At 38.1% G+C, this 27,842-nt stretch overlaps 1 pseudogene; it reads left to right on the forward strand.

Moving 5' to 3' along the window:
• The first annotated feature begins 6,218 nt into the window (after positions 1-6,218).
• LOC105005460 lies at positions 6,219-7,423 on the forward strand (annotated as a pseudogene).
• Positions 7,424-27,842: the final 20,419 nt, after the last annotated feature.

Below are 27,842 nucleotides of genomic sequence, written 5' to 3' on the forward strand. Positions count from 1 at the left end.
TCTTAGGTTTCTGAATGTTGAGTTTTAAGCCCACTTTTTCACTCTCCTCTTTCATTTTCATCAAGAGGCTCTTTAGTTCTTCTTCACTTTCTTCCATAAGGGTGGTGTCATCTGCATATCTGAAGTTATTGATATTTTTCCCTGTAATTTTGATTCCAGTCCCATTTTAAGCACTCAATAGTCTCATGAGGCTAATAGCCACTGTCTTGGACATTCCAGCTCTGGAATCTACAGTGGGTAGCCATTCCCTTTTCCAGGCAGTCTTCCTGACCCAGAGATGGAACCCAGGTCTCCTGCATCCCAAGGAAATTCTTCATGATCTGAATCACCAGGGAAACCCAAGAAATCTACAAACCTGTCCTGAGTTCCAGATCTGGAATCCAGCTGCTGCTAAGATCTGACATTCATCCTATTGTGTAATCTGTCACTCATAGTGGTGAGTGAAATGGTGTGTGAAAACACAAGGCAAAGATTTTACTCCACTCCTCATATCTCTTTATGGCTTTCTATTTGCCTGATGAAAGGCAGCATGATAAGCACACATTTTGAAGTCACAGAAAATTAGATTTGAATCCAGGCTTCATGGCTAACTTGTGTGTAATTTGGGACAAGTTACTTAAACTTCATGAAAGCCTGTTTTCCCATCTAACATGGGGAAAATAATACTTCCTTCCGGGTTGGTTATAGGAAGATGTTGTTATTCCTCACACAGTGTATGATCCATGTGTGCATGCCTGCTTGCTTAGTTGCTTCAGTCATGTCTGACTCTTCGTGACTCTATGAACGGTAGCCCACCAGGCTCCTCTGTCCATGGCGATACTCCAGACAAGAATACTGGAGTGGGTTACCATGCCCTCCTCCAGGGAATCTTCCCAACCCAGGGATCAAACCTATGACTCCTGCATCTCCTGCATTGGCAGGCTGGTTCTTTACCACTAGTGCCACTTGGGAAGCCCATATGATCCTTAGTAATAGCCTAATAAATGGTAACTAGGCCATTAACATGGAGAAGGAAATGGCAACCAACTCCAGTGTTCTTGCCTGGAGAATCCCAGGGGCGGGGGAGCCTGGTGGGCTTCCGTCTATGGGGTCGCACAGAGTCGGACACGACTAAAGCGACTTAGCAGCAGCAGCAGCAGCAGGCCGTTAACATGACATTTAAGTTTTTCCGTGAACTGTTCCTAAATACCTTTCCAGTCTTGTGTCCTGCTCTGAGATCCGGGCACATACCTGCACTCTCATAAATCTATGGCTTCATTCCTTCGTTCTTCAAAGAGCGTAGCCACTGTGAGCCAGGTCCCATAACTAAAACTTTCTTTAAGGAGTTCGTTTATTTGTTCATTCAAGACAAATTGATTAAACATAAACTCTGTGGTTACTTGTTTTTAGATGCTTGAATGAATTACTGAATAAAACAAAGCGAAATTACTGAATAAAACAGACAAAATATTTTCACTTAAATAATTTACTTGGAAAGACAAAATATAGAGTAAACGTAATTAATTAGAAAATTATGGGAATTTAGAATTAATTAGAATGGATGGGGAAATGAGATCTATTTTCCAGCTAAACAGTTTAGATCTGTGCTTTATGAGCACTTTTTATTTTAAATTGGAGCCCCTTTGATATTCTCTAGCAGAGTTATTGGACCTGGCATTTTAACGCGTACCTTTGTTTCCTCACAATTTTAGTCCTTCAGGTGCGTGCATGCATGCTCATTCAGTCTTGTCCAACTCTTTGTGACCCTGTGGACTGCAGCCCACCAGGCTCCTCTGTCCATGGAATTTTCCAGGCAAGAGTAGTAGAGTCGGTTTCCATTTCCTGCTCCAGGGGATCCTCCCAACCCATGGACTGAACCAATGTCTCCTGTGTCTCCTGCATTGGCAGGCAGATTCTTTACCACTGAGCCACCTGGGAAGCCCCTCCTTTAGGTGGGATATAGCTAAAGAAGTGTGTAAGTGAAGTTATGGATCCAGTGATAATTGGAAGTGAGCACTCATGTAACTGTGGATAGTTTTACCTCCATGTTGCATTATTATTATTTTTTGCATACTTACATATTATGCAAAAAAAAAAAAATGGTGGGCTGGTAATTAGTCCAAAATTATTGGCGTTTTAGGAGCACGCAAAGTTGAGCAGCCTTAAATATGTGAATGTAACTCTCCAAGAAGGTTGCTGCATATTAACCACAGAAATCTTGAAATATGGAGGAATTAGAATTCAGGTAAATGCACATTTGGAAATGATGTTCTAAAAAACAAATGGTTATGTTGTCAGAAGTGTTTAGACTATAAATAGGATGGTCTTATAATTTATCTTTTAAAACAGACATGTTTGAGGATAAAATGTCATGGTTAATAATAATGCCAGGAAAAGAGGCATTAACCAAGATTGTCCCCAGTAAATTGGAACATGTGGTCTCTGTATTTATAGTTCATTTTACATTGATATCTTTCCCCAAATACATTTTCCTCTTAGTTTCTCCAGTTCCCTTGGGAGGTAAATCCAAGGTGAAACCCTGTATGAAAAGAAGTAATAATAGCTATGCATTCCTTTTAGAGGAATATCCTTTGAAATTCCTCTAAATTTCATAATGTACTTTAAAAGAGGAAATTAAAAATGAAAACGCTGAAGAAATACGTGTTAGCTTTTTCAAGCAAAGTAAGGAACTATCTCATCCCTGAAGATACTAATTTAGTGAAACTTTTCAACTTAGCTAATTGTTTTGGTTACTTTTCCAGAGATATTATAGAAGCGTTAATTTTAAATATATTGATGTATTTGTGGCTGTATTTGATACGGAGGCCACTATCAATACCTATAATCTATAGTTTAAAAAATTCAATGAATTCAGAATTTTATAATAAAGTATAAATAATAAGAATGTAAAGTTCATGAAACAGTAAAACAAATTTTTCTTTTTAATGGATACATGAGCACTCACTTTTATATTTATATTTTGTGCATCTCACTGTAAAAATCTACACTGAACTAAGGAACAGATCAAAATCCAGTCTTCTGCAAGAAATTCTATTTCTGTTCTTAATATTAACACAGAAAGCCAGCCCATAACTTGCCATTCTCAAAGCGGAATTCAGTATTCCTTATATTAATTATAGTCTTCCTTCAGCAAGTAATTTTTAAACACAGCATCTAAATTCAGGGTCATTGAGCATTAAAAAAGAAAAGAACCTTATTCAGAACTGGTCCGTAGCTAAGTCGGGTAATATTTTTATAGAGTTCTGGATAAATGTTTTATAACTCTTGGAAGAGAAAAGTTCTAATTTTATTAAAGAACATTTCGTCCTCACATCTCCTTTCCAAGTTCAATAAATATAGAAAGCCCCCAATGCAAAGACATGATGTGCCTATGTATTCACTGGAACATAATTGTTTTAAAAAGACAGTAATATTTGTAACATTTAAAGAAATACATTATTAAAATGAAAACTTTTCTGAGTTGAGTTGCAGGATAAACCACATTGTAGTTTATCTGAAACAGCCTGAACGTCATAATTTGCATTTTCTGTTTCCTTTGACCTGATAGTCTGATTGTCTCTAAATGAGGCAACTGGCCTTGACATGTATAGACAGAGGACATGGTTACCCTGACAACAGGTACCATGTACCACATGCAACCCCTCTCCAAAGAAAATCAATGCCTCTTTTTTAAAAACATAAAACGAAACAAGTCTGCTGCCTCCTACTTAAAACCAAATAAAATCCCTTTAAAAAAAACTAATAGAAAAAGGTATCCCCAACAAATTTCAGTTTATTTGGTAAATTGTTTTATTGTGAATTTTGAAATGGATCATCATCACTTCTTTGTGTTAATCTCATCACAATGAGTAATCCAATTGATTAGGTAAATATAAAGTACTAAAACCTCTTTCTGGCTTTCACAGTCTCAAGATCCAGCAGAGGGAGCTCACACATTATTGTTGTTTTTTAAATGTTAGTCTAAAATTATGATACAATTTTAAATGTTCCAGTAGTAGAGCTCTTGGTACTTTTGAATTCTAGGATATCTACCCTGCAAAGTATAAATACTCTAGTGTTATTTTGTTACTGTTGCTTTTTAAATCTAATTGACTGCCAGTGTTTCTTAACTTTCAATATATTTATGTAAGCAAACAATTTTTAGATCCGTTTTATGCAACCAATTCATGATTACCCTGTGGGACAGATCTAACCTTTATTTCAGATTTCCCAACGTTTTAGCCATACCCACCACTCCATTCACACACACACCCCGAAAATACTTGACTGCAGACAACAAGGGTACATCCATGAAAAATGTCATGAAACAGTTTTTTTAACTGAGAACAAAAGATTAAAAAATCCCTAGCTGGTTCCATAAAAAGAACACAAGTGGTTTACACGGCATTGTTTTCATGTCAAGAAAGACGTCTTTGAAAATGACATGCCTTCCATAGGAAGCTGTGGGATTCCAGGGCCTGCCTTGCTCCCAGAAGACACACAGAGATTCTGGGTGTTGTTCATCAACCAAGGAACAATTATTTGCCCAATTATTCCTTCAAAATATTAATTGATTTTCTTCTTTATTCTAATTACTGTTTCAAGTTCAGAGGACATGAGCCTAATAAAGATAGCCATCATTTATTGTGTTGTTATGATGATACGGATACTTCACTGCATTCTCTCTTCTAAGCCTTACAATAACTAATTTACAGATGAAAAACTGCACCTCAGGGAACTTAAATAAATTGCCTATGGTCCTAAAGGTTATAAATGACAAAGCTTGAGTTTGAATGCAAGTCTATAATACCCTAAAGTACACACTGGTAACCACTATAAAATACTGCCTTCCTAGACTGAAGAGATTCACAGTCTATCAAATTAACTCATGTTATTTTGAAACAAGAATTTCTTGTCCTTAGTGCAAAGAGTTTTAGACAGAGAAATAGATAGTGGATAATATTTGAGTGTTTATCATGAACCAGTTGTCCTTCTAGATGCCTTATATGTCTTATTTAATCTTTACAGCAGCCTTATATAGTTCAGTCGCTCAGTCGTGTCCGACTCTTTGTAACCCCATGAACTGCAGCATGCCAGGCCTCCCTGTCTATCACCAACTCCCGGAGTTCACTCAGACTCAAGTCCATCGAGTCAGTGATGCCATCCAGCCATCTCATCTTCTGTCGTCCCCTTCTCCCCCTGCCCCCAATCCCTCCCAGCATCAGAGTCTTTTCCAATGAGTCAACTCTTATCCCCAACCTTACAGGTGAAAAAATGGAGGCCCAGGAGATTATATTATATACCCAGGATGATACCACAAACCTTGAATTTGAATCTAGATTTTTCTGATTTTAAAATTTCCTTTGTCATCCTGCCTCTACTTACACAATTATTTCTTCCAACTAGTTCCTTAAGAAAAGATTTCTCATGTAGCTATTTGGAGTTAGTTCGTAGTCCGTGAGTTAGTGATGGACAGGGAGGCCTGGCGTGCTGCAGTTCATGGGGTCTCAAAGAGTTGGACACAACTTAATGACTGACCTGAAACATATTGCTGCTACTGCTAAGTCGCTTCAGTCGTGTCCGACTCTGCGACCCCATAGACGGCCTCCTACTAGGCTCCCCCGTCCCTGGGATTCTCCAGGCAAGAACACTGGAGTGGGTTGCCATTTCCTTCTCCAATGCATGAAAGGGAAAAGTGAAAGTGAAGTAGCTCAGTCGTGTCTGACTCCTAGCAACCCCAGGGACTGCAGCCTACCAGGCTCCTCCGTTCATGGGATTTTCCAGGCCAGAGTGCTAGAGTGGGGTGCCATTGCCTTCTCCGGAACTGAAACATAGTAAGAAGTATTTTTAAGGAAAATTTCTAACCCTCAATTCAAATTTACATTCACACAAGTTTAAAAAAAAAAAAAAATATATATATATATATACACACTTATGTGTGTGTGCTTATCAGTTGCTCAGTCATGTCTGACTCTTCCCAACCCCATGGGGGTTGCCATTCACTTCTTCAGGGGATCTTCCTGACCCAGGGATTGAACCCAGGTCTCCTGCATTACAGGTGGATTCTTTACCATCTGAGCCACCAGTGAAGCCCTGTAAATGCTTATATTAAGTTTTAAATAAAAACATAGTTTGTTTTGCATTCATCAAATAATCTAAACATTAACTGTAAAGTGAGCCAAAGAATCAAGGAGTTTAAAAACTACAATGAAACAGGAAATACCGCGCTTGCGCACTGCTGTAGCGCCTGGTGGTTGTGGCCGGTCTGCCGGCGACTGTGAGGCGGGGAACTGCTCCTGTGGAGGCCGTTGAGTCCCCCGCAACTCGCCACCATGAGCAACACCCTAGCTAAGATCGCGGAGATCGAAGCCGAGATGGCTCGGACTCAGAAGAACAAGGCCACAGCACACCACCTAGGATTGCTTAAGGCTCATCTTGCTAAGCTTCACAGGGAGCTCATTACTCCAAAAGGTGGTGGTGGTGGAGGACCAGGAGAAGGATTTGATGTTGCCAAGACGGGTGATGCTCGAATTGGGTTTGTGGGTTTTCCGTCTGTGGGGAAGTCAACGCTGCTCAGTAACCTGGCAGGGGTATATTCCTAGGTGGCAGCCTACGAGTTCACCACCATGACCACTGTGCCTGGCGTCATCAGATACAAAGGTGCTAAGATCCAGCTTCTGGATCTCCCACGTATCATTGAGGGTGCCAAGGATGGGAAAGGTAGAGGCTGTCAAGTCATTGCAGTGGCCAGAACATGTAACTTGATCTCGATTGTTCTGGATGTCCTGAAACCCTTGGGACATAAGAAGATAATTGAAAATGAGCTGGAAGGCTTTGGCATTCGCTTGAACAGCAAACCCCCCAACATTGGCTTTAAGAAGAAGGATAAAGGAGGCATTAATCTCACAGCCACTTGCCCTCAGAGTGAGCTGGATGCTGGAACTGTGAAGAGCATTCTGTCTGAGTACAAAATCCATAATGCTGATGTGACTCTGCGTAGTGACGCCACAACAGATGACCTCATTGACGTGGTGGAAGGAAACAGAGTCTATATCCCCTGTATCTATGTGTTAAATAAGATTGATCAGATTTCCATTGAGGAGTTGGATATTATCTATAAGGTGCCACACTGTGTACCCATCTCTGCCCATCACCGCTGGAATTTTGATGACCTGTTGGAAAAGATCTGGGACTATCTGAAACTAGTGAGGATTTACACCAAACCCAAGGGCCAGTTGCCCGATTACATGTCCCCAGTGGTGCTGCCCTACTCCAGGACCATGGTGGAGGATTTCTGCATGAAGATTCACAAAAATCTTATCAAAGAATTTAAATATGCTCTGGCGTGGGGTCTGTCTGTGAAACACAATCCTCAAAAAGTGGGTAAAGACCATACGTTGGAGGACGAGGATGTCATTCAGATTGTGAAGAAGTGATGCCATCCCCTTCCTCATCTGCTGGGCCAACCCTAGCAGCTTTCTCTACGATCAAACACCTGACTCCAAGCCCCTCCTGGGTTTGACAGGCACTGGATCAGGATACAGGGAGGGAGATGGAAGCACCCAAATTGGAACTTCACTTGTCTTAACTTGGTGTCACCTTATATGTTGAGCTGCATAAAGGACCTGGTAGGCCAGCTGACTATGTACAGTTCATGTGTCATTGTCAGAATTTGTTTTGAGATGGATTGAATGAGGATGGTTATGTACAGTGAGGCAGCTGCAGAAGAGGTCCTTGGGAGCTTGGTCTTGAATGTGAAATGGGTAAAAATATGACTGCAGCATTTCAAAAAAAAAAATAATAAATAAAAACTACAATGGGCCTCAGTACTCATGTAGTATGATTCTCTTAGTTTATTAGTGAGAAAGCTGAGACCCAGAGAAATTATGACTTAATTGGTTTCCTGTCATTAGTCAGGGGCAATGTAGGACTACCATTCCAGCCTAGGAAAGTAACATTTCCCTACTCTGTTTCAAAAAAGAATTTAAGATGAATTGTATTAGAAACAGATCTAATCCTCAGGTCTTACCCTGGTTCATAACCTGATGTTGAGTTTAGAAAGTTAAAGTCATTTTTACAAAGGCAGTACTGGATTGTAGTCATGGTGTGAAAATAAAAATTAAGGTAAGTTTTATCCAGGGTTAAAAATGAAAATTGATTCAGAGCTTAAAATTTAATAAAATTAGTGTCAAAATTCTTTTAAGACCAAAGTAATGACCAAAGACACTAAAATTTACAGAGCTTTTTATTTGGATAAGACATATATATATGAATATTAAAGTATCAAGTTCAGAAGACAATGCAATTGCATCATTGGTTTATTATATTAAACCACTGCTACTGCTGTTGCTAAGTCGCTTCAGTTGTGTCAGACTCTGTGCGACCCCATGGACGGCAGCCCACCAGGCTCCCTTGTCCCTGGGATTCTCCAGGCAACAACACTGGAGTGGGTTGCCATTTCCTTCTCCAGCGCATGAAAGTGAAAAGTGAAAGTGAAGTCGTTCAGTCGTGTCCGACCCTCAGGGACCCCATGGACTGCAGCCCACCAGGCTCCTCCATCCATAGGATTTTCCAGGCAAGAGTACTGGAGTGGGGTGCCATTGCCTTCTCCATTAAACCACTAATTTGAGCTATATATGTATATTGTACGTTTTAATTCAGCATTACATACAATTTTTTGTGGCCTTCTTCTGTCATTTGCAGATAGACTATTTCCACAGGTAAGTGTTAAAGCACATAGCACACATGCACGAGTGCACAAGTGCACACATACAAACACACATTTTTTTAAAGCAGTAAATGACACTTTGGCATGTGCTTATAGTCACAGTGGCAAATTTGGTAAGTGAAGACTGGACAGCAGCTAAATCCTGATGAGATCCTGACCCCTGATGTCTTGAACGGTTCTGAAAAAGACACGTCTCTTCTGGGGTGAAGGCACCTCATTGGGAAGACAAGTTAGTTTTCAGAGATTTTGCTTTCATTAAGGTCCTCGAATCCTGTCAATATGTACAGATGTCCATGATACGATCTCAGCAGTGATCCAAAGTGTAAGGAAGTCTGACTGAGCCTTAACTATGTTATTGGTTGAGTATATACCTCATAAACTTTCAGAACTTGCCTGTGGCAGAGAAAAATTAGTCAACCAGAAAGTAACTATTGTATGCCAGAGCTAATCAAAAGAAATTGCAGGTATGGCATATAGAGTAGTGTACAAGCCATTGGAGGAGATAAGGCCAATGGAAAAATACCCAAGATCACAAACATTTAAAAAAAAATAAAACTTAAAAACACTGTTTTGGTTAAGTTCTTTTTTTATTTGTTCCCGTTAGCTTAGTCCTTGATAATTGTAGGCTTTCCATACTTGTTGGTTGAATGGGTAGACTAGAAGCCAATATTTACTGAGTCCTTTCTGTGAGCCAAAACAGTATAGTGAGAACTTCTAACTACATTATCACATTTAAACCATGTGATAATTCTATGGGGCATAGTTGCAGAAACTGAGACTTCTGTTGCATATTCAAGGTCACCCAGTGAGGGAGGAAGGCAGGATTTGAAGCAAGATCTGTTATCCAAGGTGGTGCTTTTAGTAACTAGAATTTGAGTTCTTAAGGCAGATTAAAGTTTTAACATTTTCATCAGGAGCTAAATTGTTGGTGTACTCTCTAGTTCTGTTCACAGAAACTTTATTTTTTTTTCAATGGCAGTGATTATAGTATGATCATATTGTTGCTACAGTTTTTACTGGCTTATGTAAGACATTTTATTTGGTTTTCTATAAATGCCTCTTTAAGGAACATAGGGACACTGGACTTAAATGTAATTTCAGGTCACTGGTTGACCCAGCTCCAAAAATTCCTGTGAAAATGTTGCTTCCCACGGGTAAAAGATACATTCAGTATATAGGAATTGGTGTACGACATTTTAATTCTTGACACAAAGCCCAGAACTTCTGTGTATAAATGGACTTTGGATCATGTTATGTTATAGCAACCTATCACCTTGGCACCTGGTTATTACCTTACTGACATTTAAATTCCAGGAGAGGTAGAAAAATTGAGTTTTTTTTTTCCCCCACTAAATAGTATTTTAAACAAAACTTAACTCCACAGTGGGATTTAGAGTTCACCTCTGAGCTTGTGGAAACGTGAAGAAGGTCTAAGACTAAGGTCAAAATGGTCAAATAGCTTGAAATTTAGTCTGATATTTTTTCCTTGTTAATTGAAAAAGGGATTATTTTCCCTTGCCAGTGAGTGGCTCTTGGGCTGGGAATATTGTATAACCCCCAAAACCATCATAATAAATTAGTCAGGAAATACATAGTTCTAACAATCTTATTTTTTGGCCTGTGGGGACGATATATATGGCTAAGTGAGCCAAGGGGTAGGGTAGGGCAGGATATTTACAAGATGAATGTTGGAGAATTACATTCTTTGCGCATTCAAGATCTACCATAACTTACTGCACTGATCAAATTCCTATAAAACAAATTCTAGTATGTTGGATCTATAGAAGACATCACCATTTTAGAATAGCTTACTACCTAGAAAAGTCATTTGTTATGCAACTGGATGAATTGGTATGTCTTCCTGACCACCCTTCCATGATGCCATACAATAGATTAGCTCTGTTTTTTATCTTGAGCTATTTTCTCACAGAATACAAGCTGAGACAAACTATGTCCTAACTGGCCATTCCTTTGCAGATGACCTCTTTAGTTTGTTATAAATATGACTGAGTGTATTGCTTAGTCCAAGTTATTTCTTTGAAAATAGCCTGAGTTAAATGTGATTTCCAAGAGACAGTCTTAAGATGCAATCTAGAAACAACTAGATTAAGCCACCTCTTTAATCATAGAATCTCCTGTTTGGAAGGTACCTCAAAGGTCACACGGTACAACCACATTAACTACAGTTTATCATTAACCACAATCAGTTAATATTCATCAAATACTTTCCAGTACCTATGCTTCAAAGTTGTTTAATTAAAAAATAGACATTTTAATTTTATTTCCTCTGCTTTTGTTGTCACTTCAAAACCTCTGACATAGTTCCTGGTCAGTTCTATTTGATGCAGCACATTAATGGTCAGGCAAGGAACATGTCTGTGAAAAGTTTGATGGTAGAGTGATACTATGTGACCACTGATAGGTTGTTTTGCTTGATAACCAAGCAAAGGGACTCCTCAGCAGACAGGCTGTCTGGATTTAATGTGGCTCTGATGTTTGCCATTTCTGTGATTTCCAATGCTGTACCACTGTCTCAAAATCTCAGTGTCCTAATATATCAAAGGGATGGCAATGCACTAACCTCACAATTTTGTTTTAAAGGTCAAATGCAATAATAAACATACATAAGTTAGCCTAGCACTTTACTCACTGTATGTACTTAATTCATGCAGCTATTATTTATAGCATTATGACTGTTATTATCAGGCTCTCTGGTGGCTCAGACAGTAAAGAATCAGCCTGCAATGCAGGAAGACCTGGGTTTGATCCCTGGGTTGGAAAGATACCCTGGAGGAGGGCATGGCAACCCACTCCAGTATTCTTGCCTGAAGAATCCCCATGGACAGAGGAGCCTGGCAGGCTAATGCCCATGGGGTCACAGAGACATTACTATCACACTGTACTCTCCATGGGGTCACAAAGACTGTTACTATCATACTATGTTCTTTGTGACAGCATAGCACCTGCCATATAATTGTACTTAGCATATATTTATCAGGTGAGTGAATGAAATAAATGAAAGAGATATCTTCTTTTCTATGAGGTAGGTAAGTTAGCATTAGTGAATAGCCCAAACGTTTGTTATATGTTACACTTGTGGGCACCACATGTATTCATAAGTAAGTTATAATAAGATTGTCAAAGTTGGTCAATAATCCCTGCTCACTCTTGGAAATCTAGATCTTGAATACAAGGAAGTTGAGGTTTAGGGAGAAACATGGCATGAGGTCAATGCACCCAGAAGAAAAGCTTGTCATCTTTTATGTACAGCTAAATATAGGAGGCTTGGCTCAGACCTGCTTCATGGCCCAAACAGGTTTGGTAGGTTTGAAGCAAATAAAATCAAGAACAGCTGTTGTTCAAATAAGGTCACACAAAGACATGGATTCAGTGTCTTTACACTGATTTTAGTTAGTGTTTATATTTCAAATCCAAAGTGGTGTTGGCTAATTTCCATAGTAGAATCTTGCCATGGTGAATGTTTTCAAGCAGTTTCTTTTTCTTCCTCATTCTTAACAAAGAAAAAAAAAAAAAGTAAATATCTCCCATTTATTATTGAAAAAAGCAAATGTAGATGAGAAGGAAAATTTTATTGCAGATCATCAATAACATTACTAAACAAAGACATTATTTAAAGAAATAAGATGTATACTATAAACATTTTTAAAAGAAAATGGTTTTTCAAATATATTTTTGAAATATTGAGGGACTGTGATATTTTACAAATTCTTAACAACTTTATATTATCATCTATTACTTTCATTATGGGTTGGTTTATTTCAGTTCAGTGACTGTTTTTTGATTACTTACTCTGTACTAATGATTTGGTCCCTGAGGAGATTGCACAAATAGGGAAAAAGCTAGTTTTAGTTAAAAGTTGGTAAGTGCTCTGATGAGTAGGGGGACACTGTGAGAAAAACCAAACATAGGTTCAGTCAGTTCAGTTCAGTTCAGTCGCTCAGTCATGTCTGACTCTTTGCGACCCCATGAATCACAGCACGCCAGGCCTCCCTGTCCATCACCAACTCCTGGAGTTCACTCAGACTGACGTCCATCAAGTCAGTGATGCCATCCAGCCATCTCATCCTCTGTCGTCCCCTTTTCCTCCTGCCCCCAATCCCTCCCAGCATCAGAGTCTTTTCCAATGAGTCAACTCTTCGCATGAGGTGGCCAAAGTACTGGAGTTTCAGCTTTAGCATCATTCCTTCCAAAGAAATCCCAGGGCTGATCTCCTTCAGAATGGACTGGTTGGATCTCCTTGCAGTCCAAGGGACTCTCAAGAGTCTTCTCCAACACCACAGTTCAAAAGCATCAATTCTTCGGCGCTCAGCTTTTCCTAAAGAAGATGAAACTTGAGATGTGTTTTGAAAGATGAGTAGGAGTTAGTCAGAAGGTGGAAGTGGTTGATAGGTTTAGAATATGGCATTTTAGGTAATAGCAGCCAGAGACACGTGGGAAGGAACATGGTGCTCATGAGGAGTGCAAGCCACATAGGACTCTTAGGGTGTGAACTGTAGGGTGAAGAGAGCAAAACATAAGACTGGAGTCATGGACAGAGTCAATCCATCTACTTTATTTAATGAAGTAGCTGTTACTTCGGGGAAAAAAAGAGCTCACGAGTCAAAGGCTTGTGGGATATACTGGGTTATAAAATGCTATGTGTTTCTTTACTTCACGTCTTTTCAGGACCTTTGTTATGTCAGTGGCCTTTATGATGTTGGAAATGAGGATATACTATGCAGCATTTTCTAAACTTACTTGAACACAGATCATCTTGCAGTTTTGTGTTTCATCTTGCAAGATTTGTGTTTCATGGGATGTACTTTTGGCACCATTGCTATAGACAATAGGGAGTCTGAAAATAATTTAAAATATTGGAGTATAGTTCATTCTGGTAGCAAAGTAGAGGAAGGATGTAAAGGGAAATCTAATTTTAATCTCTAGGCATCTAAATATTATCTGTCATTGTCCTGGAGTGGCCTAGAGAGAGACAGGAGAGGCCGAACCTTCATCAGTAGACAACAATAATGAAGAGAAGGTGATTGGCTGAGAGGTACTTAGGCATCTATGGGGAACAGAGATCTGATGATTGCCTTCTCCTATTTAATTAGCGGGTTAAAATCAGCAGGATTAGGCAATTAATTGCATGTGAAGGGTGAGGAGTGGATGAATGACTCTATAATGACTCAGGTTCCTGATTTGGAAAAGTTGGTGACAAGTGGTACTTTTGCTGAGATCTGAAAAACTAGAAGGACAACTTAGAACTAGGAATAATGGGAAGGAGACCTTTAGACATATAAATTTTAATGTGTCTAGGGAACAAGTTGAATATTTAAGTGCATGTGGGAGACATGAGTATAGAGTTGTAGTTCAGTCCTTGTGAGTGGATAAGGTTACTCATCCAGGGAGGACCATGAACTATTTTACCAAAAAGCAATTTGCAAAAAGCTATCTTTTTAGGGAATTGCTTTCATAGAATTAGACATTTATAAAATTGCATTTTCCCTAATTGTACAATGGTAAATTGTCATATGCAAATTGACCTAGAGCCACCAGGAAAACGAGGGCATGAGAAGACTAGGACAAAAATGAACCTTTGAATTAAGAGACAGCAGGGAAAAAAGAAGCCCATAAAAGAGAAATGATGGAATGCCACCATATTTTTCACCACGATGATAATTTGTACTGCCAAGCAAATATTTATTTACATAAAAATGATTGCCTCAACAGAAGAATTAATACCAAACTGTGTAAGTTGCAAAATAGCTGGGGAGTTGTTCTTATTCTGTAGTGTGCTTTAAAAAAGGATCCAAGGTCAGGATAATTGAACTTCTTTGTTTCTATCAGGAGTCCACTGTTAACCCAGCTCACCCATTTATATCATGTATTTGGTCCCTTTAACATAGCTCAAACTATACCTAAATCTAACTGCCTTTAATAGTAGGTGTATATAGCTAGACACACTACATGCATATAACAGTGGCCAACATGTTTCAAGGTGGAATATAACTATTTTATTTTTGAGACTTCTTGCTTAAATAAGAAATGATGATGATTCTTAGATTCTAGTTTTGTACTCTTTCAAAACTATGAAAGTTTTGAGTAACTTTCAACAACTATGAAAGTTGTATGAGTAAACTCATAGGTTTCTTTTTCAATAATCAGTTATCTTCAAAATTAACTCTCTTATATAGCTTCTGTGGGGCTAAAACCTGTGCCTAGGATCTTGGGTTATCACCAAAGAATAAGTGTGTGGCCTTGTGTGTGGGGACTTTGTGACCTGTAGAACAAACAGAAGACAGGGTTTCTAGTCGCAAGGTTTGTTTATTAAATTATCTTTCTTTTTATTTAATGTTATTTTATTGTGGTAAGAACAAAGATCATAACATGAAATCTACCTTTGTAAGAAAATTTTAAGTGTACAATGTTGTTAATTATAGGGCCAGTGTTGTCTAGCAAATCCCTAGAACTTATTTATCTTCAGAATTGAGACTTTTTGCCTTTTGATTAGAAACTTCCCACTTTCTCTTCCTTTCAGTCCCTGGCAACCAGCATTTTAGTCTCATTCTATGAGACTGTTTTACATTTCATGTAAAACTGAACTCATGCAGCTTTTGTCCTTCCATTACCAGTTTATTTTATTTAGCAACATGTCTTCACAGGTTGATCATGTTGTCACATACAACCGTACATTAGATAGGTTTCAGTGAAAAGGAGGGAAAGGAGTATGTATTATGTTACATTACAAGAGGCTATAAAGCAAGGAGGACAAATAGATCCAAAAGGAAATCAGAGACTAGCTAGGCATCAGTAGTAGCTACTCATTCTCTGAATTCCCTAAAGTTTGAGTTTCAATTATTTGGATAAATGATGAGGATTCATTCCTTAAATGAAGATCCTGGGTTGCAAGCTTCTAAAAAGATAGGATGCATACTTAAACCATATTTGAATGATATTAACATCTGTGAATTAAAGAAATAGTTCTAATACTTTACCTAAATCCAGGCAGCCAGACATTGGTGTCCTGTACATTCACACTGTGAGGTTGGGAATATTTCTTCCACACTGTCTATGCTGCGCTATTCCAGCCCTGGCGTATAAGGGTGGCATGCTGTGTCCATCCTCTTATCCATCCAAATTGTATCTGTATGTTTAGCTGGAGATGTCTTTTCTCCATGAAGGTGTCCTTTCTCTATTAAGATTTTCTTATCTTCTCTTGTGAATATCTTATTAGTTCTGTATCACTAGTTCATTATTTATTTAGTGTCAATTATGTGTCAGGGCTCCATTCTTGGACCAGAGTTAATAGCAGTAAACTAAACCAAGCTCTCTTTCTCAAGGAATTTACGTGAACTTACTTGACGAAGAAAATAATCTCTTAATAGGTAGATAAAAGGAGAGAAAGGGAGAGAGCTATAAATGGATGGATGGATGAAAGGACAGATGGAAGGACAGATGGATAGAGATATAGTTGATAAAGACTATAAGGGGAAAAAAAAGGAGACAAAATGATAAGAGAATGATCAACGTGTATGTGGTGGCATGCTGATAGCCAGGATGTTATTATTATTATTACTACCATAGCTGTAAGTTCCTTAAAGAGAAGCACTCTATTCTACTTCTCTTATCCTCTCATCAGTGCCCAAGCACAGGGCTTGTTTTGTGTAATAGGCTCAACAGATATTTCTTTATTGACATAGTTTTTCACTTTTAATCCTGATATTTTGGCATCACAAAGGCATAGCTTTAGTTTCCATTGAAATATCAAATTGGTCTAAATAGACTGGCTTAGAGATTTGTTTGGTTTCATATTTATATGCAGAGCAGTATGCTCTAAATAAATCCAAAAGGATTCAATAACAATTTTTGGCAGCAGTTTCTCCTCCATGCTTCTATTTTTCCTTTCTTGGTTTTTTCCCTGATGTCCTTGCATTACTGGGAGATTTCCTAGTGCAGTTAGCGTGGCTCTGCCCAGTGACCTTTCACCCTTGCCCCAACAGATGAAAAAGCTGAATTAGAAAGGAAAGGAGAATCACGACAGAGGTTACTGAAGAGCACTCTTTGGGGCTGAGAGGAGTGGGGGTGTGTAGATGACCTTCTCTCATCCATTTATGCCTCATCCCCTTTAGTTCTTACCAGACCTGTTGAAGAAGGGCACAAACTATTACAAAGGAAAAAAAAACTCCTTTTGCCCAAGAAGTTATTAGGGGCAGTGCCAGGAAGAAGAAAAACAGAATGAGAGAGAAGGGAGGAGGAGGGGAAAAGAATAAATCTCAGGGGGTCAAAAATGAACCAGGCCAAAAATTTTGCCCAGCACTTCTATCAGATATGGCATCCCCAGATAGAGTTTCTTAAACCCAGTGAACTTTCAAATGGCATTAGGAAGAATTCCACTTGGAGTTTGGGGAGAATTTATAGTATTCTTGGAAAGGGTTTTTAAACATCACTGGTCTGCAAAGAAACAAAAACAACAATCTGATTTGCTCTGTACTGTTTGCATTTTCCCTCCTATTTATTAATGTAGTCTTACTTTATAAAAACAAATGAAAATTACACTAATTGGGCCTCTGTGAATACAGACCCTTTGCCTGTGCTATGTAATTTCAACCGTACCATGATCCCTGAGAGGGAGACATGATTACTTCCCTGTCAGAAAGGAAGAAACCCAAGTTAGAAGGAATTAAGAGCCTTCCCCAAAGCACACAGAAGCGAAGTGTCAGAACAAGGATTTGAGCCCAGGTCTTTGGGACCGCAGTCTGAGTTTAGGAATTCTTTATCTCTTTTAACAAGTGTCAGATTGTTCAGTTGAGAAATTACAGGTATAATATTGATGGCTGAAAAGAGTTATTCTCACCATATCACTCACACATACACAGCCACACACAGATACACAGACATTGGCTATAGAGGGACGTAACTAGAGTAACAAGTCATGTTACCTTCCTTGCTTGCCTAGCATCATATGGGTCTTCTGCCTAATTTCTTTTTCCTGGTCTGATTCTTCTTAGGCCGTGGACAAGTAGTCTGGTTTTTATAGCCATGGTTATTTATAGTCATGTTTTATATGGTTTGGCATGTAGGAACTTATCCTGAAGGTCTCCAAATCCCTTAAGGTGTCAAATAACCCCACCATTGGATAGGAAGGTACTTTTCTAAAAAAAAAAATTTTTATTTTATTTTATTTTTTTTAATTGGAGAGGAAGATACTTTTTATGAAAATCAGGTAAGACTGTGAAGATACGAAAGAGAGGAAGGTTTCTATTAAGTGGACATCAGAAATAAAGATTAAAAGCAAAGAATAAAATTTGCTTTTAGTACTTAGATACTGAAATCCTAATTTGGAGCCTCTCTTTCAAGATACGTGTTATAAAAGTATGGGGAAGTATGGCTTCTAGTTGAAAGCCATGGTGACCTGGGGAAAATCCTTGAGTTATAGTTTCCTTATCTGCAAAATAAAGTTTATTTTAAATCATTCAATGCCAGAATTTTATGATGTTTTAAAATTTCCCTTGTTTAAAGCTATGTGTTTTTTGAGCCTCTAAAAATGACTCAAATAGTATTCTAAGAATACTTTATTTTCTTAGTTAGTAACTATCTGAATCTTAGACTAATTGTCAAGGGGTCCCTAACCTGTACTTTGTGTTCATAATTCACCTAGAGTTGCATGGATATAATTATTCTCACTATTCTCACTCTAGCTATTTGTAGATCCACTTGGGGTTCATAAGCATGAACTTTCAAGGTTCAGGGCAACAATGTCTGCTCTCATGCTAAGGAGATGTTGGTCACATCGTGCAGTCCATCTGTGTGGAAAAGCCTCCCTTAGGACCTTTACCTGGGAAACTTGACAGAGCAACCTGTCAGGAGACTGACAGCCAGGGGTAGCAGGCATACAGTAAGTGCACGGAGCCAACATTCTGCTTCTTTGGGTGAGTAAATGCAACAGCCTCAGCCAAGACCATTGGAACAGCTGTCATGCTGAGGTCACGGCACAAGGTTGCAGGACATGGCATCCAGGAGCCATTACAAGGACAGATAGGTAGCACTTCAGCAATGACTGAAGATCAGAAAGAAAAGAGATTCTTTTCAGCTGAGTGGGAGACAGAGGCATAAGGAAATATTTATAACAATTTCCAGTGTAATCTAGAAATGTTTCTATGAAACCCATTGAAACTTTGTAGTAAAACCACAGTAATTCTCTGGTCTCAGTTCTTAGTAGGGACTTTGGGTATGCATAAGAAACAGACATTTTTACCAAATTGAACTCCAGATAAGTAATTCAGCAGATGGCTTTGCATTTTTGAATTCCCAAGTATTACCGAACATGTCAGCCTTGTATTTATATATAGTGTGTTCCACCGGTATTAGAGATGCATGCTCTTTCTTTCCATAGTGTATAACAATCTGGTAAGATATATATCCATGCTTTCCTTCCTTTTCATACAAGATTCACCAAAATAATATATATGTATATATATTAATTCTGCCATTTAGAAATATGTTTATCCTATGATTTTATGATCTGTCCTTTTAAAAGTTAGCCTGAATAACTTTGATTTTAAAAACTTTATTTTCTTGATTTTTAAAAAATTGTATTAACATTCTTTCTCCTTTCTGACTAACCCCATAACTGGAAAAGATACTTAATAGTGTATGTGTGAGATTTGAGGGACTTTGCCCTTTGCTTATGGTAGGGCTTAGAGTGTCACATGACAGTCATACATAAAATGATTTAACTTTAAAAAATATTTTTAGAGGGAATTTTGGTAAATTTGGGGTTGTTGTCTTTTGGAGAATCTGATACTCATCAACCAAGGCTGGGGAATTACTGTTCTGAAATTATAAGTTTTCTTAGCAATGATCTCAGAAAAGATTTACAGTGTTTGTAGCTGCCCCCAAAATCATTCTTTTTAAATGAAGAATTGGTCAGAATCAAGAGATATGGCTATAGAGAAAACCCCCATAGACTGGTGATACGTGGGAGAGGAAAACCTGGAAGCATGGGTCCATCCACTGGGAAATTAGACTGTCCACAAGTGGAGGGGCAGAGAGGGAGTGAGACTGGGGGGACGGGGGCAGAGATGATAAGGGGACACCAAGCCCCCTCACTGCTAACCAAAGATAAGGGATGGGAATGTTGGAAATTGCTTCCTTATGTGAAGCGCAGCTCCCTTGTGGGGAACAGGTGCCCAAGACCTAAAGAAAAAAAAAAAAATCACACTTCAGGTTATGGCAAGATTATCACAGGGTGCCTGGGCCCTGCAAGTTTCAGCCTCACCCTGGCTTCTTAGGAGGAGTTTTACCCACTCTGTACAAGGCAGACCAGTGGAACCAGGAGAAGCCATGGCATTTGGGAGGCCTGTCTGAGGAGCTGTTCCCATGACTCATTCCTGGCCCCTGAACTTGGCTCCTTCCTCAGAGGTGTGGGAGCCCGGAAGTAGCAAACTTGGTGGAGGAGGGGACAGCAGAGATGGCAAAATTAGTAGACAAGGATGAGAATGTGAAGCTATCGTGGATAGCAATGGATTCTCTGGATAGCAGCTGGACAGGAGGCCAGAGGGGTCCTTGCAACCAGCTAGCCACCAAGAGAGGAGAAGCAGCTGAGTGACACCCCAGAGGGAAGAATTTGGAGGGACTGTTGTTCCAGTGACTCAGCTCGTTTGTCCCTACTTTTTGTTCTGTAACTGTATCTAGGCCTGAAGAAAAGATTTTATGAGTAAAATAAAATTTTAGAAAAATGAAAAGAATTAATAGAGAATGAGAAGAATGAATAAAGCACATATACTGAGTATTAGAGGTTTCTGTGTCCATAAACTGGCTTGATTAGATTGTGCTTTGTTTTGTATGTAGGCCTGCAACTTGTTTTAAGAAAACTGAAAATAAAAGATAATAGGTCTTCCTTTCTTATCACTTCGTGGTTCAAAGTGTTTTCATATGTTTTCCATCATCTATTAAAAATAAAAATAAATAAACAAGGCATGTTTTTCCAATTTTATGGACTAAGAAACCAAGCTCAGGATCATAGTTAAGTTACTATACAAGGTTACATAGTCTATGAGTGAATCAGGATTTGACTCCAGTTCTGCTTTGTTTTTATTTTATTTCTTTTTTGTTTGGATTGTTTGTGTATTTATATGATTAAAAAATCCAACTATAACATCATTAAGAAGTTTCTCTCCAACCCCAGTCCATGTCCACTGTAGTCTCCCCACTTTTATAAACAAAAGATACCATACTGTATGCCCTGTTATATGACTTTTTTAAAAATGCAGTTGGTAATATATCCTGGAGCTCTTTTCTTGTCCATACAGAGAGAGCTTCATTCTTGATTTTTACAACTGTATAGTATTCCCTTGGGTGAATGTTTTACAGTATGTAAGTTTTTGAGTTTGATTGCATTTGTCTTTTTTTCTATTACAAACAAGGTTTTAGGGAACAGTTGAACATACATCATCTCATACTCGTGTTTTTATAAGATAATTCCACAAAGCAAACTCTTGGGTGAAAGAATAAATGCATTTATAATTAAATAAAAACTGCCATATTTCTCCTCAGAGTAATTGTATTATTTTTCACTTTCATTTGTAATGTATAAGATTGTCAGTTTCCTTATAAACTTGCCCACAAATTGGTATTGTCTAACTTTTGAATTTATGCCATTATGATTGTTTAGACTGATTGCTTTATGTAGCCTTAGTTTGCATTTTTCTTTTTTTGGGAAATTCCTTTATTTTAATTTTTTATTGAAGTGTAGTTGATTTATAATATTATGTTAGTTTCAGGTATACAACATAGTGCTTCAAAAATTTTATAGTTTCTATTTCATCTAAAGTTATTGTAATGTATTGGCTATATTTCCTGTGCTATACAATATATCTTCGTATCATATTTTATACATAGTAATTTGTACCTCTTCAGTCGGTTCAGTTCAGTTCAGTCACTCAGTCATGTCCGACTCTTCACGACCCCATGAATTGCAGCACGCCAGGCCTCCCTTTCCATCACCAACTCCCGGAGTTCACTCAGACTCACGTCCATCGAGTCAGTGATGCCATCCAGCCATCTCATCCTCTGTCGTCCCTCCTCCTCTTGCCCCTAATCCCTCCCAGCATCAGAGTCTTTTCCAATGAGTCAGCTCTTCGCATGAGGTGGCCAAAGTACTGGAGTTTCAGCTTTAGCATCATTCCTTCCAAAGAAATCCCAGGGCTGATCTCCTTCAGAATGGACTGGTTGTACCTCTTAATTCCCTTAATTCTTTGTTTAGCTTTGACATTTATGATAAGGTACAATATTTGTCCTTCTTGGTCTGACTTATTTCACTAAGCATAATACCTTCCAGGTCCATCCATGTTGTTGCAAATGGCAAAATTTATTTTTTATGACTGAGTAGTATTTCAGTGTGTGTGTGTGTGTGTGTGTGTGAGTGTTTATCTGTTCAATCTATTGATCGACATTTAGTTGCTTTCATATCCTGGCTATTGTAAATAATGTTGCTATGGACATTGGTGTGGATATATCTTTTCAAATGAGTGTTTTTCTTTTCTTTACATATATACCTAGAAGTAGAATTTCTGGATCAGATGATAGTTCTATTTTTAATTTTTTGAGGAAATCTCATATTTTCCATAGTAGCTGCATGAATTTGCTTTACTATGAATAGTATACAAGTGTTCCTTTTTGTCCGCATTCTCACCAACATCAGTTATTTGTTGTCTTTTTGATGATAGCAGTTCTGACAGGTGTAAGGTGATACCATTGTTTTGATTTTGCATTTCTCTGATGATTAATGAAGTTGAACATAATTTCATGGGCCTGTTGGCCAGCTGTGTGTCTTCTTTGGAAATAATGTCTGTTCAAGTTTTCTGCCCATGTTTTAATTGGATTGTTTTTGGCATTGGGTTATTTGAGCTGTTTATATATTTTGGATATTAATCCCTTATCTGTTATATCATTTGAAAATATTTTTCTCTCATTCAGTAGGTTGTCTTATTTTATCGATGGTTTTCTGTGTTCTACAGAAGTTTTTAATTTTATCAGGTCCCATTTGTTTATTTTTGCTTTTATTTCCTTTGCCTGAGGAGACAGATCCAAAAAGAAAAATATTGCTATGATTTATGCAAAGTGTTCTGCCTATGTTTTCTTCTAGAAGTTTTATGGTTAATGGTCTTTAGTTCATTTTGAGTTTATTTTTGTTCATGGTGTGAGAAAATGTTCTAATTTCATTCTTTTACATGGAGCTGTCCAGTTTACCAAGCACCTCCTATTGAAGAGACTGTCTCTTCCCATTGTATATTTTTGCCTCCTTTGTTATAGATTAAATAACCATAAGTGTGTGAGTTAATTTGTAGGCTCTCTATTCTGCTCCACTGATTTTTGTGTCTGGTTTTGTGCCTGAACTACACTGTTTTAATTACAGTAGCTTTGTAGTATAGTCTGAAATCTAGGAGCATGATACTCTCAGCTCTGTTCTTCTTTCTCAAGATTGTTTTGGCATTTGTCTTTTAAGTTATAAATTACAAATAACTTTTTCTCTGTCATTTGCCTTTTGATTTTGTGCCCTTTTTTTTTTCAATTTGGTATTCAGACTTTTTTATGTTTTTGGTAGTCAAAATGATTAATTTTAGCAATTTTTTAAATGATTCAAGATTGTAAATTAGAAAGGCCTTTTTTAACCTAAGGATATATTTTCTCTTAATAATTTATTTATTTTTAATGTAAACTTAAATTGATATGGAATTTACCTTTGTGTATAGTAAGAAGTATAAAACCAACTTATCTTTTTCTGGATGGACACACAATTGTTCTAACACAATTTACTTTAAAAAATTCTTTACCTACTGACGTGAGATGTCACCTTGCTCATATACTAAATTTGTGTAACTATTTGAGAATGTTTTTTGAAACCATACTTTCTAAAGTGCCAAATTCAATTGTTTCCCTTTCATCATACTTCTTCAGATAAAATAAACTTTTAGTTACTCATCAGTAACATTTTCTGCCATATTTGATGAAAGAATCAAGAGGGAGGTGTGATTATTACCCATATAAGAAAATAATTTGAGGAAAGCCATGTATAAGCCCAGAAGAAAAACAATTCTCCAGATAATATTGCTAGAAAATCCTCAAACAACAGGATTTTGCTTTTTATTTCTAAAGACGTTGCCAAGTCATTCTGTACTACTCAGGAGGTCGTCTTCTACAAGTGGTCAAAGAGGGAAAAACCCACAATACTTAAGGAGAAAAAATGAAACAAAAAACATATCCCTCTCCAAGCATACATTTCCTGCCGCCCCTTTTAATAGGAAACTACAAAGTTTTTACCATAAAAGAGAAAAGTAATTCACTTAAAAAAAAACCTTATCAAGCCAAGTAAGGGGGTTATATTGCATTCATATGTATATAGTTAGACTTAGTTTTCTGGCAGCAGTACTTTTTAGAGTAAATCTTGCTTATTTGTGCAAAGATAGTTTAGGATAGTTTATTGGCAAGTACAAAGATATTGTTTCAGTAACTCTACTGGCATAACAAGATATAAAAATAAGACCAAAGCCAATATCTGTAAGTTCAGTGTGTCCAGGTTAGCATACTTCACACCAGCACTGGGGGAGGTCTAAATCTGTGTCCTCATTTTCCCATAACATTAGCAGAAAATGCAATGCACAACATTTTTAAATGCTTTTTACAGGTTCTTCCTTCTCCAAGACTGATTTAGCTATTAGCCACATTTCCACATTCCCACTATTTTGAAACTACCTTTTTTTTTTTTTAAGAGTATCTGTTACTTTCATGTTGCTTAAAACACTGGTCAATTCTTAGTCCTCATATTACTTGATTTAAAAAATACATTTGTCATTGATCACCCATCTTCTTGGCTTCCCAGGTGGTGGCTCAATGGTAAAGAATCCATCAGCCAATGCAGGATACACAGGAGATGCGGGTTCAGTTCCTGGATTGGGAAGATCCCTGGAGTAGGAAATGGCAACCCACTGCAGTATTCTTGCCTGAAAAAAATCCCATGGAAAGAGTAGGCTGGCGAGCTAAAGTCCATGGGGTCTCAAAGAGTCAGACACAACTGAGCTCGCACACACGCACCCACATTCTTGAAACATACTTCACTTGGTTTCCAAGATACATACTTTCCTGTTTTGTTTTGTTTTCCTACTTCACTGGCTACCTCTCTTCAGGATTTTTTGCTCATTCCTAATCTCTTGACTTTAGGGCTTTTCAGGGTCCAGTCTTAGATCTTTTCTCTCTCTGCCCACCCTCGTTCCCTTGGTGATTGCCTCTGCTCTCACATCTTCCAATACCACCTAACTCCCCCTGATGATATTGATTTATATTTCCATTGTGGACCACGTCCCTAACTCTAGAAGTCATATATCCAACTACATACCAGCCGTCTCTTCAATAAGTATCTCAAATTTAGCATGTCTGAAGCTAAGCTTCTATTCTCTCTTTCCTAAGTCTGCACATAGTCTTCTCCATCTCAGTTAACAAAACTTAGTTGTGCATTTCCTTAGGTCAGAACCTCGAGACATCTCTCACACACATCATTCAAGACACCAGGAAATCTTTTGGCCTCAGCTTCAAAATATTTACCTGAGCACTTATCTCCATAACTGTTGCCCTTATTGAAGCCACCATCATCTGGCTCATTCAAAGAGCCTCCCCAGTGAGCTCTAGGTTTTTGTCCTTGCCCTTCCACAGAGTAACTATCCCTTTAAGATTGTAAGATAGATCATACTCCTCTGTTTTAAGAATTCAAAGTGGCTTCTCATCTCAGAATAAAAACCAGTGTTGTTAAACTGGCCACCAAGGCCCTTTCTAATCTTTATCTCCTCTGCTCTGCTCCGACATCATCTCCTAATTCTGTACTTCTCCAGACTCACTGACCTTTCCACTGCTCCTTGATTCATAAGCTCACTCTATTAGTTTTCTATGGGAGAAGGCAATGGCACCCCACTCCAGTACTCTTGCTTGGAAAATCCCATGGATGGAGGAGCCTGGTGGGCTGCAGTCCATGGGGTTGCTAAGAGTCAGACACAACTGAGCGACTTCACTTTCACTTTTCACTTTCATGCATTGGAGAAGGAAGTGGCAACCCACTCCAGTGTTCTTGCCTGGAGAATCCCAGGGACGGAGAAGCCTGGTGGGCTGCCGTCCATGGGGTCGCACAGAGTCGGACACGACTGAAGTGACTTAGCATATATTGCTACTGTAATAGGTTACCACAAACTTAATAGTTTAAAGTAACACAGATTTACTATGTTACAGTTTTGTAGGTCACAAGTTAGACACAGGTCTCACTTGCCTAAAATCCAGATGTTAGGAGGTCTGTGTTCTCTTCTGGAGGCTGTAGAAGTAAATTAATTTCCTTTTCTTTTCCGCCTTCTAGAGGTCACCCACATTCGTTGGCTTGTGGTACTTTTTCTTCATCTTCAAAGCAAAAAAGATTGTATCTCTCTGATCCTTCTCCCATTGTCGTATATCCGTATGACCCAGGCCAGGAAAGGTGCTTTGATTTTTAAGGACTCAATGTAATTAGATTGGGCCCACTTGGATAATCTCTTCATCTCAGGGTTGGTAACCTTATTAATATCTGAAAAGTCCCTTTTGCCATGTAAGATAACACATTTAAAATTCCAGGGATTAGGATATCTTTGGGGAGAGGCACTATTTTGCCTAGCATACTTGTCTCCTTAAATACTAGCTCATATTTTACCTTTCCAGTGAGTTTGTCCTGACTATCCACAGTTTTCCCTCTCTTATTTTCCTATTTAGTTTGTAATAACACTGGTCCCCAAGTAATATACTATGTGGTATATGTTAATAATTTAGCTTGATTTTTCTCTATCCTGTCATCAGAATATAAGCAGTGTGGTATGAAAGTTATGAAAGTTGATCTGTTTATTTCATTCTCTACCTACAATATCTAGAGCAGTGCCTATCATACAGTAATGCCTTCAATAGATATTGAATGAATGAATTAAAGAAAGTGGGGATTAAAACACAAAAGTCGCACCTCGTTTCTAAGACAGACTTTCCAAATCAAGGGATGAAATATATTTTGAACCAGTATCCTCATGGACTCATCATTATATAACATTTCCTTTTTGTCTGATGGACTTTGCTGCTGATGCTGCTAAATCGCGTCAGTCGTGTCCGACTCTGTGCGACCCCATAGACGGAAGCCCACCAGGCTCCTCTGTCCCTGAGATTCTCTAGGCAAGAACACTGGAGTGGGTTGCCATTTCCTTCTCCAATGCATGAAAGTGAAAAGTGAAAGTGAAGTTGCTCAGTTGTGTCCGACTCTTAGCGACCCCATGGACTATAGCCTACCAGGCCCCTCTGTCCATGGGATTTCCCAGGCAAGAGTACTGGAGTGGGGTGCCATTGCCTTCTCCGCTGATGGACTTTATCCACTATGTATTAAGTAATTGAATTTACTGTATTTTAGCATATGTATAATGACATAGTGTATCTTCAGCCCTTTAACAGGGCCTTATTCATAAAGGAAATAGATAACACACATCATTTGGTCTAATTTGATCTATAATGTGTTGATTTCATAACTAACAAATTAAGGATGATTCCCTCTCTTCCTCGTTTTCTAAGTGTTTTGTTTTTCTTTTTTTTTTAACCCATAAATGGGTGTCACATTTTGTCAAGTGCTTTTTTGGTATCAGTTATCGGGATAGGGTGATTTTTCATTACCCTGTTAATATGGTGGGTCATATTGATTGATTTTCAGATGTTGAACCAGTCTTGTATCTTTGAAATAAACTCTATTTGTTCATAGTGTAATTCTTTTTATATGTTCCTAGGTTTTATTTTCTAATGTTTTGTTAAGAATTTTTTGCTCATATGTTCATGAGGGAAATTGCCTGTAGTTTTCATTTTTGTACTGTCTTTGTCTTGTTTCAGTATCAGGGTAATAGGGGTTTCATGAAATAAGTTGAGAAGTGTCCCTCCTCTTCTATTTTCTAGAAGAGATTGTGAAAAAGTTCTGGCCAGAGAAATAAGGTAAAAAAGGGAAATAAAAGACATATAAACTAGGAAGAAATAAACTGCCCCTATTTGCAGATGACATGATGGTCTATGTTTAAAAAAAAAAAAAAAAAAACTAAAAAAAATA

The sequence above is a fragment of the Bison bison genome, unplaced genomic scaffold, assembly GCF_000754665.1.
Source record: "Bison bison bison isolate TAMUID 2011002044 unplaced genomic scaffold, Bison_UMD1.0 scf7180017864491, whole genome shotgun sequence".
NCBI classification, from domain to species: Eukaryota; Metazoa; Chordata; class Mammalia; order Artiodactyla; family Bovidae; genus Bison; species Bison bison.